The following is a 12,158-nucleotide window of genomic DNA, read 5'->3' as shown; positions in this document are numbered from 1 at the left end:
TTGAGTAACTCTTACACATGAATTTAACCCATTTCTATTAATCTGTGTCAGTGGCTTACCGGCGAAGTTTTGGCATGTCTGACTCTGGCAGCTCCATGGCATCTCTCTGACTCTGCCTTCTTCCCCCCAGCATTCAGTCCAATTTTTTCTGCCTACCTAAGCTCTGCGCTATCCACAGGTTAAGGCAGTTTCTTTATTCGTTAACAATAAAAGCAACACATAGACAGAAGGACTTCCCATACCTTTCCTCTTTTTCAGTTTAAACAAAAAGGAAGGTTTTAACTTTAACATAGTAAAATTGCATGTAGCAAAACAGATATCAAGTAAGAATTATAGTTATAATATTTATATCAACTTTATCACCTAAGAAAATAGGAAGTACAATGTAAGCAACTTCCAAAATTTTAGAATTGACAGAGACATCTCCCTGCCAGAACAGTCCCCCAAAGTTCTTCTGTACAATTGGGGCATCCATTTTCAGCCAACTGGCCCATAGTATCCAGCATACTTTTCCATGAAGCAAGAAATTGCAAAGACAGGTCTGCTTATATTGGCAGTTTGCCAGTTATTTTTTTCTGTATCCTACCAAATTTCTAGCAGACGCTTTCATGAAGCAGGAACCCCAAAGTATTGTCTCACCTTTAGGAAAGTTCAGCAGTCATTTCTATATGGATCCTGCATGCCCAGTTCGTCTAACAAACTCCACAAGGAGCCCCTTCAATGCTCATCTTCCTCTTGAGGTAGATTGGTGCTGCCAAGAGCAGATGTGTCTCGTGTCATGAAAAGTCCTAAATTTTTAAAACATTTAAATACCATATTCTGAAGGTCTCTAAAAGATTTTTAAGAATACCTAATACTCTCCACGCTTGGCTTAGGTTCCGGCCACATGGCTAAATGCACCAAGAAAGTAGGAATCATAGGGAAATACGGGACCCGCTATAGTGCCTCCCTCTGGAAAATGGTGAAGAAAATTGAAATCAGCCAGCACGCCAAGTACACGTGCTTCTTCTATGGCAAAATTAAGATGAAGAGACGAACTGTCGGCATCTGACACTGTAGTTCCTGCATGAAAACAGTGCTGGTGGGACCTGGACCTACAACACAACTTCTGCCGTCACAGTGAAGTCTGCCATCAGAAGACTGAAGGAACAGAAAGACCAATAGAGGTACTACTGTTTGAGACCCAAGCCTGTTCAATAATGCACAGCCAAGTAAATAAATGGGTTAATTTACATAAAAGAATACCTAACTAACTGAAATATATCTCTATATATCTAGAAAATCTAACTAACAGCACTACAATCTTGACTATTATAGATGACTATCTATTAGCCTATATTTCTTAATTATACATTACATTTTTAAATGAACTACACAATCACAACACCTTAATCAAGAGCGAAAATATGCATATAACAAGATTGACCTTAAATTTGTATTAATAACTGAAGATCTATACCAATACAAATTATTCATATCTATATCATATTCCCCTTTAAATGTAAACAAACATTTATAGACAATATTTAGGAATGTGGGTGTAGTTTTGTCCATACAACTTCCTGCTGATTGGAGTACCGTTAATCAGTTCTTTTATGGTGTATTCTGTGTGCTAGGTTCATCTCAGTCAGCAGTTGGGCAAAGTAATTTTTTGAAGGGTGTTCAAGGTGATCTTTCAGAGGGTCTTATTCCATCAAACTATACCAGTCTGGAAGCAATCCACAGGTTCTAATCCTCTGTGGAAAGAAGGGAAGAACCTCTTTCCCAAAGCTAGATATCCTTAGACCCAAATTTGTAAGTCAAGATACATTTATAATATCCATGCTGGTTTAGCTCATCAACCAACACAATGAAATGTCTCTCTGTACTTAGCTCCTTCACAGTCAAAAAATTCAAAGAAAATAAAATAATATATATAATCCAAACTCTCTGTGAATTTTCCATTTTTATATGGCTTATTTTTCTTACTCCTTTTAATCTATGACTATTTGTACTGTCTCTTTAAAGACTTTACCCTTTTTAGCATTAAGTTTATTTTATGACTCTCTATACTCTTTTTCATCTCTTTTCCAAGCTTACATACTTTAATCCAACACTATGACTCATCTGGATTTGTCTTTATTGCATATCTGTAATTCTTTACTGTCCTGAAGAGCTGTTAAACTGGTAAGGAGCTTGGCTGCAGCTGCTCTGGATGCTAGCACTGCCTATCTCCACTTTTAAAATGGTGGAGGCTCTGAGGCTACCAGGTAGGAGCTACACTCAGCACTTTAACTCTGAGAATGAGCATGCAGCACATAAACGCTTTGTATCTGAGTAATAGCTAAATCTGCCATGCAGAGCACTTTGCAGTCTGGAAATACCTCTGTCTATGGTGGCAGGAATCCACCATGCTCTTTTGCCTGTGTAAGCCTAGTAGACCTGATCCCAGCACCTGCCCAGGTGGGAAGCCCTGAGCTGTGCACATGGTCTCAGCTACTTTCCTTCTGACCTTGAATGGGCACACAAACACCCGGACCTACAAATGCCATTGAAATGCTCCATAGCTGGAGTTTGTGCAGGCGTCATAGCCCAAGAAGCCGTGCTTTACAACCACATGGCATATTTCCTGCTACAGTTGAATCAGAAAAACCTCTCTTAAAGGATCTATGCCCCTGTTTGCTTCTAGCAAACAGAGCTCATCCAAGAAAATGCTGCTAGGAAACCATGTTTAACTCTGTTCTTTTGTGTCTAGAATTAATTTTTAAGCTTACTCAGGTTTTTACAAGGATTTCAGTAGGCCATGTGGGTGCTCTGTCATTTCTATTGTTTGGAAGTTGCTGACAATGCACCTCCTTTTACTTGGGTAATATTATATCCTTATATAATGGAATTGAAAAGTCTATAGTTATAGTTTTCTTTAGTTATGATAAAAGATAAAGTAGATGTAAATATTATAACTATAATTCTTACTTAATACCTGTTTTGTAAATTTACTATGGTAAAGATAAAACCTTCCTTTTTATTTAAACAGAAAATGGAGGTGATGTGGGAGTCCCCTCTGTGTGTTGTGATTACCATTAATGAATAAAGAAGCTGCTTTGGGCCGATAGCAAGAGAGAACTTAGGTAGGCAGGGAAAGCTAGGCTGAATGCTGGGAGGAAGAAGGACAAAGTCAGAGGAATGCTATGGAGCCACTGCTGGAGATAAATGTGCTGAAATTTTGCTGGTAAACCATGACCTCTGGTAATGCACAGATTAATGGAGATGGGGCAAATTATGATGTAAGAGTTAGCCAAAAAGAAGCTAGAGCTAATGGGCCTAGCAGTGATTGAATCAATATAGTTTCTGTGTGGTTATTCTTGTTCTGGGCAGCTGTGACGAACAAGTGGCCTCATCCTGCAAATGAGGAAGGAAGCATTAGGATAGACATCTTCTCTCCATCTCTGTCTCCATATCTCCCTCCCTCACATCCTCTTTTCTACTCCTTCTCCCCATCTTGTCTCTGTATCTCCCTCCCATTCTCTTTCTCTCCCCCTATCTCTGTCTCTCCCTCCCTCTTTTTTGCTCCCCACAGTCTCCATCTCTGTATCTCCCTCACTTACTCACGCTCCCCATCTCTGTATCTGTATCTTCCTCCACCTCCTTTGTGTGTGTCTGTCTCTGTCTCTGTCTCTGTCTCTCTCTCTCTCTGTCTCTCTATCTCACATGCACACTCATACACACACTTTTAAATTATGTGCTGTGCCTGGTGTCAAGATCCTGTCTGAATGCAGAGCTCTAAACTATCTCTGTTAAAGTTCAAATTAACTACTAAGCACAATAATCCTCATCTAATGTGAGTGAACTGGAGATAGGATAGGAATTAATTTAAAATGTTCAAAAGATGCTGCTTATCTTTTTATGTACTAATCAATAGAGACAATTTATATGCTCCTATTTTCTAAAAATAAAGTCATTTTTATAGAGCAGTGCCACAGCAAAAATTGATCAAAGGCTAACAACAAAAGGAATTGATAAATCTAAATGTACCTTGCCAGGGCGTCTGGGAGAGTCTCTTGAGACTTGTATTAGATCCAATTTAATTAGCAGCTAACTTTCTCTCAGAGTGTCGTAAATAGTATGAGAAATTTGCAAATTAGGCCAAGTTGAGAGAAATAGTACATGCTAAGAACAGATAAACTGATTTAAAAAATAGAAGTCAGAAAAGAGCTGTATAACAAAAAAAGTAGGCAGAAATGTCAGTGGGCAGTATAAAGTGAGGGATGGATAACTACAACAGATTATGAGGGAGAGTTTATAAAATTTGTCAGATTTTCTCACTACTGCAAGTTCATCTTTTACTTTATAGCCTTATTTTTTCTTACAAAATTCTATGTGATTAAAGGTTCTTCATTAATCATTTTGACAGCTTGACGTGTGTAGTTCACAGTCATTAAAAATCTTCCTATTTAAGATGTACAAAGAAGCTCTTAGTCATAAGATGATGAGACCACTGCCACAATCTACTTTAATACCACTTAATCCTCCTGCAAGGAAATATAGCTCTCATCCCCAGGAACCAGTAAAGGACTCTTCATTTTGCTGGAATTTACTATGCTGGACATTTTATGGAAACAGATGCAATCTTTTCAGGGTACTCAGTAATGCATTCTCAAGGTTCATTCATTTTATCATGTGTTAACTGTATCTGTTCCGTTTTATTAGTGAAGTGCTGTATTGCTCAGATATAGCAAATGAGGGATGGTGGATGGTGCTGGACATTGTAGCCATGCTTGTATGGACTTCAGATTACAGTAAGACAGTGCACTGTCTAAAAAGTCACATTTTTGTGGAATGTGAGTTACGTGTCAAGCTGTCAAAATTAATTGGATTGAGAAAGCTTAAATCAAGCAAAATATTATAAAGAGACTATAAATTAAAGGTTATACTTGACATATTGAGAAATCTTCGAAAACTTTGACATTTTTTGTAATACATCTCTCAATCTGTTGATGACATTGGTTGTACACCCTAAACTGTCTATGACCTTACACATGCTAAGCACATGTATGATCATTGAGCTAAGTCCAAGCCTTTCATTTAATAAGATATTCATTTACTAGCAGATGAACAGTTATGCCTTTTCCTTGCTTTTGCTGCTATTAACAGCAGTGTTAAATATGCATGTGCAAGTTTCTCTTTGTACACGAGCAGGGAGTTCTCTTGGGATGAGCTCGCTGGAGAAATCATTGGGTTGGAGAGTACATCTTTGCCAACAATTACAGGACTGCCATGCTGCTTTCCTTAACAGCCACAGCATACTGCTGATAATGTACTGATACAAGCTCTTGAAACTGCAAACCCCTCTAGTCCTCATCTTATGCTTTATTGCACATTTTTCTTGTTCTAACCATCCTTCAGGTGTGAAGAAGTGCTGCCCTTGAGTGTTTTGGACTTGTTTTCTCTGATGATGAATAATACCAAGGTCTCTGATTTTTTGTGTTACTACACTTAAATGCTTATTTTAAGAACTATCTATTCACATTCTCATATCCTTTATCTTCTTGTGGCCTAGGATGGCACTGAATTTTCTATGTATCAGAATAAAGTCTATAGAAGTTGTGATCCTCCTGCTTCTTTCTCCTGAGTATTGCAATTGAGGGATTAGTTTAGCACTGATTCACAATCTTGATCTTCTTGCTGACATGTCTTTATCATTTCCTACCAATTATCAGCATGTAACTTCACACATGATTTTAATTTTTAAAGATTAGATTTATCTATTCATGATATATATATGTAATAGAAATTTACTGTATATATATACATATATAAAACTGACTAATAAAATTTTTTCACATTTTCTGAGCACAAATTGTTTTGATTTTGATTTTGAAAACATTTTCTTCTATTCTCTGTCCTGTCACTTTTATGAAGGCAAGACTTGAAACCCTGAATTACCTTATTCTGAAGTCCAGTTATTTTTCTTATTTTTGTCCTCACATTGTCAGTGTCCTATATTAGAAAATACTACCTAATACCAAACAGAAAAAAATTGTGACTTTTTGGGGGGTTATTTTGAGATAGTATTTCTCTGTGTGTCTCTTGCTCTCCTGAAACTCACCTGCAGACCAGACTGACCTCAATCTCAGAGATCCACCAGACTCTGCCTCTTGAGTGCTGGGATTCAAGGTATGTGTCACCATCACCCACCTCTTCAAAGGGTTTTTAATTAACAGTTAATACATTTAGATATGGAATCCATTTTGAATTTATTTTTGTCTGTGGTCTACACAAGGGTAAAACTCATTTTGTTCATGTGTCTGTTCTGTTGGACTAGCAAAGTTTTCAGCAAAATGTTTGCTTATTACATTAATCTATTTAATTGCTAATGTTATAAGAGGCCAATCAAGTATCTGTGTAAAGGCTTATGCCTCTGCCTTTAATACTATACCATTTATAAGCTAAGAAAACAAAGATGGCAACAAGCCACCAGAAACTATGAAAACACAAGAAAAGGACCTTTCTCAAAATCTTCTGAGATGGTGCACTTCTGCTATCATGGTGACCATTTGCCTCCATAGCAGAGATAGAACAAATGTCTGCTACTGTAAGACACAGTTTTTGGTACTTTGATATAGTTGACTAGGGAACTAGAATGTGACAGGATTGGATGGGCTTTGGAACTGAACTCTCTGAACTTTGATTAGTTAATTCTGAGTCACAGAGAAAGTTGTCTCCAAACTATTGGAATCATCAGCATCTATTAAATGCAGAAACAGAACAATATTCTATGTGTTTTGAAACTGGTGGTTATTGTAACTAAAATTGTAAAGCCTTGGTAGTTTGTTCTTGTAATTGTTATCAAGGGAAATTGTCTCTAAGTAAAGTGTCTCTGTAAAGCATATGCCCAGGAGATAAGATCTTCGGCTTCTCTAGGCCACATTGTTCCTTACAAAGTGCTTGAGGACTGTGCAATCACATACACATAATACTAATACTAATATTAAAATACTAATATTAATAACAAACTTAAAATAACCAAATATAATAATATCACAAGGTTTCAATGCTGTGATACATGAGTTTCACCATTGTCTGAATGTGCTTTTGGTAAAATTTTGATCCTCATCCTTGACTATGAACGCTTTTTTCTTCCTAATGTGTGCATTACAGCCTGGCTCTTTCCGTTTAGAGATACTGCCTTTGGGGCTGTAACAACACACATCTTGCTCATTCCCTACCTTCTTACCACATTGCTCACATCACAGAGATGTGTGCGGACACTCCATTCCACACCTTTGTGCTTCTGACCTCCATGTGGCTGCTGGCCAACACTATTAACAGCTTGGCTTCTGCTGTTAAGAGCTGGTGTATTCGCCTGTCAAGTTCCTATTTCTTAGGATGAACAGCTAGGTGAGATGAGCCAGAACAGGCTTTTAGAAAACTCTTGACATATGGGCTATGCCTGCTTGTAGCCCAGGTAGAATCAATAAAAACTTGTCACACACACACAAAAATGCTGCTCAAAGTAATGAGCACTGACTTATACAATTTTATTTGTACCTCAGCAAAATGGTCCTAGGCAGAGGTCAGTATTTATGGGGCAAGTGCTTGCCTCTGCTGCTTATTTTTCAGGAGGGATTGATGGAAATCTTACAAGAGTAAGATTATGAATGTAGGTTAAAATATTGCTATCAGGTATTTTCTTTTTACTACCTGCCCCTGACTCATAGATACATACACGTACACAACTGTGCACTCAAATAGACTGATTATAACTGTTTTTCTTTGCCAAAATAGAAAATAAAGAGCAGGTGATCTATGTGAATAGGTCAGTTATACTTAACATGTGATTTCTCAAAAAAAATCCCAATTATCTCACTTGTAAAATGGAAATAAGTATCATGAGGAGGCTTAACTTCTTTTAAGATACAAATTTCTATTCATATATATATATGTGTGTGTGTGTGTGTGTGTGTGTGTGTGATTTTATATGAATGTAGGTGTGTGTAGTATGTATTGATCTTCTTGCAAGTCTATCTCCACATTTAAAATGAACACTCTGTAGTTATATGCTGTATTGTAAACCTATATTTTAACATGGGTCATAGACCTTAGTCCGTTTTGAACTCTAATCTCACTGAACAGTGCATAGGGATGTCCCATTCAAGCTTTGCTTGCATTTCATCTGGTATGTGGTTGACTTTTATCTGGTTTTGGGGATATTCTTGAATGCTATTGGAAAAATCAGAGCAAATAATAGATAGCATATAAATACAAAAAATATCATCTTACTTTCCTGAGGCTGCTCTTGTTCACTGAGTTAGTTACTAGTAGGCAAAATGACATGTGCTTGCATGCCACAGCTTCCTCGGTGGTGATTTCATAGCCACTGGCATGTTTGCCTGATGCTTGCTCATTACATTCAGAGACGCTGCACTCAGCTGAGTAAAATGGAATTCAGGATAATATTCACTACTGAGAAGAAAGTTAGACCTCAATCAGAAATGCCAAGCTGCGCTCTGTCAGGGGTAAGCAATACACATCCCTCCTCATTTCGTCATGTTCCCCTTAGGTATTGTCTCGATGATTGCTAGCTTATTGACGAATTAACCATATCTCCTTGCATTGTGGATGAAAACTGGACTTGACCAGGATGATACTGGCTTTAGGCAGAGCACATGCTCAGTATTTACCAGAGCTATCCACAATGCCTATATGTCCTTTCCTAGGATCTGTCTGGAAGGTTATTTCAATTTCTTCACTTAACCTAAAATATCTTGTGCAGACTACTTTGGACTGCTGCTGCCTTCTACCTGGCAATGGACTCTCATATTTTCTTGTTTTCTCCCTTTGCAAATTGGTGGAATCGAAGTTTAGTTAAAGGAAAGCACGCTTTTTCCTACAGGGTGGTGCACTAATTGAAGTCTGGTGCACTAATTGAAGATTCAGAGAGAACACTCTTTGGTGTCTTGAGGTATAATTCATACAGAAAATGCAAGCAACAGCTGCTTGCAGCAGTGGTAGCTAATGTGCTAACTCACTAATTAGAGAAATGCAAATCGCAAACACATATTTTGTTACCCCTGGGGCCCTGTTGAAGAATCAGTGCAGGAAGGATCCTAACGAAGCACCCACCTTTGGGGGATCTTTAAGGAAAGATGAGGCTTGTGCTTCTTGGTGCAGTTTGCTGAAGTAGCAGCTGGTATAGATAGAGAGATGTTAAACAAATTTAAACAAAGGGAAATTTAAGACACAAGAGAAAGTAGAAGACTGCAGATGATAGCCCAAATGATCTATTTATAAAACTATTTAAGGTCACGTAGTTTCTTACACTAGGGAATCCTGTCCTCCCTTTAGTTCAAGCTGAAGTTGTTAAGAGTGTGTTTTAGAAAACCAGTCCACAATTCACAATCCCAGAGAACTTAGACAACAATGAGGACCATAAGAGAGACTACATAGATCTAATCTACATGGGTAGTAGAAAAAGATAAGATCTCCTGAGTAAATTGGGAGCATGGGGACCTTGGAAGAGGGTTGAAGGGGAGGGGAGAGGTATGGAGGGGCACAGAGAAAAATATAGAGCTCAATAAAAATCAATAAAAAAAGAGTGTGCATCTCCATCTTTTCAATTTTCCCCTTCAAAGAGTGGGGTCTTTAATTAGGGAAAGGAAGGGGGAGTGTAAAACAAAGATGTCTGGAAAAGCCCCAAGTAATAATATTATTATCTATTTACCTAAAATTACATATAATACATATAAGTTTGTACATACATAAATAGTATATAGTTTAAATGAAATGATCTCACCTGGTTTGACAATGTTTCTTTTCCTCATGAGACACAGACTATCTTTAAAGACATGAAAGTACTCTTTCATGTCAGAGTTTTATGTCAGGGTTGTCCAAGAGATTTCCAAATTGTGAATGTTCTTACTGTTGTCCCTTATAGGTGAAAAATATGTTTCTGTTGCTAAAGAAGCTATGCACTTTGGACACAGGACTCGTAGGACCTGAGCTGGATCTGACTTGAAGGTCTCCTCCATGAGGATGATCTTTCACAGGACCAGGAAATCCTAAGGGGGCTATGAACCCTATGAAGCACAACAATAACTAGCAAATCACAATAACCCTAAGTGTGCAATAGTGGCAGGCATATCTTGGTAGTAATCAATAACACTCTAGGTCTACTTTCAGCTCACTCATGAAGGAGGAAATAATGCCTGGTACTGGTAACTTAGTCAACTACTCATCAATAGGTGAATCATGGATCTGTGAGTAAAAGCCACAATTTCCACTTTACTGAAATTGCATAATCCAAAATTATATTCTAAATATTTGTCCATATGCCCACAGGCAAGTGTATTTCTCATCCCTTGTCAAAGAAACATCTCTTTACTACAGAGACCAATATAGAAAACTACAACCAAGTAATATATAGTGAAGAAGAGATTGTGTGGTACCCAGCCCTAACTGGTACATATACGATATAACTCCTGCACTGAAGTAAGGTTCAGGGATTATTGTGGAAGAGGGGACAGAAAGATTGTAAATGATAGAGGAACAGGAAGCTTGCTGTGAGAATGGTATCTTCTAAAAAATTCATAGAATCTCATCAATATGGTTTCCTAAACAAGACCTGAATAAGATGACACTGATATACATGTCAAAATGGACATGGGATACTCATGAGGCCTCAACCCTAGACAAACCACTACAGGCATCTGAAGAGTGCTAGGAGTGCCCCCAGTTTTTGCCTCATACTAATTTGCCAGTCCTGAAAATCTAACATATGGTCTGAACTGGTTGGATTTATATGTTCAGGAATGTGTACACACACACACACACACACACACACACACACACACACACATATTCAATGAGTAGATGTGTGTGTGTGTGTGTGTGTGTGTGTGTATACAATTAAAGAAAAGGAGGCCATTATTTTAAGAACAGTCAAGGGACTACATGGGGGACCTAGAGGAGGAAAGCTGAGGAAGAGTATCATTCATTATAGAGCCTCTTCGGCAACTATGAGCTTAAAACCTACAGCCAGTGACATGGATCAATTTAAGATCTCATTCTTTGGTTTGTTTCTGCCTAACGAGCTCTATGTTTTATCCTTACTGCACTAACTGAGTTTTAACTAAACCCAACTAATTGAGTGGGGGTGGGTTTTGTTGTTGTTTTTAAGACTAGGCTCCCTAACTATTTGACTTCTTGGTCTGGTACCTCAGTTTCACGTCACAGATTATTAGACTATAAACCAAGGGTGGTAAATTTCTACTTTACAAAATACCATGGAGATTCATTCTGAAGCTGATGAAGTAATGTCTACTAATTGTGCTCTAAGATTCTCAGAAGCAGTTTTTGAAAAAAAATGCATGGTCACATTTTTCTAAAAAAATCAAACAAACAAACAAACAAAACAGATAGCTTTCGGCGCATTTTGTGCAGGCCTGTCCCCACATTGGAGCTGCGCTGCAGTGCTCTGCGAATGGATGTGTGTGCCTTTCACCCCAGCTTTCCCAATCAACAACATTCCCTGAATCAGCCCTGGGACAAACACGTGCTCTCTGTACAGGCAAATCACAGGGGCTTTCCTGCTATTTACACAATACGTTATTTACAACATTTCCTGCCAGTACACGGATCCTTGGAACCTGCCATACTATTTTTTCAACCTTTTGTGGCAGGCTTTGTAGGATAGTTTAACCTGTCTGTGTGAGAGATTCCTAATGCCCTGGAGGAATGAAGTTATCTTTCAGCTCCTGGGCACTTTTACGTTTTCTGTTTTATTTTCTCCACATTCTTTCGTACTAAATTGTACCATAGCCATTCCATTACCAAGGATAGCCAGAGCCCTGAGCCGTGCACCTCACACAGGTACTGGGTGGACTGTGTCCCACCACTGGCCTGGACAGCTTGAATACTCTGTAACTTCTTCCTGATTCTTGTCTGAAGATGGAGGGAAATGCCTGTCTCATTCCTTGGAGAGTGACCTGAGCTCCATCGCTGCGACCAATGTAGAGGAAGGAAAGAATCAGCTCCTGAATGTTTTCCCTTTCCTCCAGGTGTCTGACTTTCTTCTTGGCACGTGTGTCTCTTCCCCCACACATATATAAATAGCTAAATACATGCAGTTTATTTCAAAACTATTTTAAGTACTGACAAAAAGACTTACATGATTCAAAGAT

General features: G+C 38.3%; 1 pseudogene; it reads left to right on the top strand.

Moving 5' to 3' along the window:
* The first annotated feature begins 886 nt into the window (after nucleotides 1-886).
* On the top strand, nucleotides 887-1,164 carry LOC125400716 (large ribosomal subunit protein eL43 pseudogene; annotated as a pseudogene).
* The last annotated feature ends 10,994 nt before the right edge of the window (nucleotides 1,165-12,158 follow it).

This window comes from Myodes glareolus, chromosome 4 (assembly GCF_982192425.1).
Source record: "Myodes glareolus chromosome 4, mMyoGla1.1, whole genome shotgun sequence".
Taxonomy (NCBI): Eukaryota; Metazoa; Chordata; class Mammalia; order Rodentia; family Cricetidae; genus Myodes; species Myodes glareolus.
This window is presented reverse-complemented; position numbering and strand designations above follow the sequence as displayed.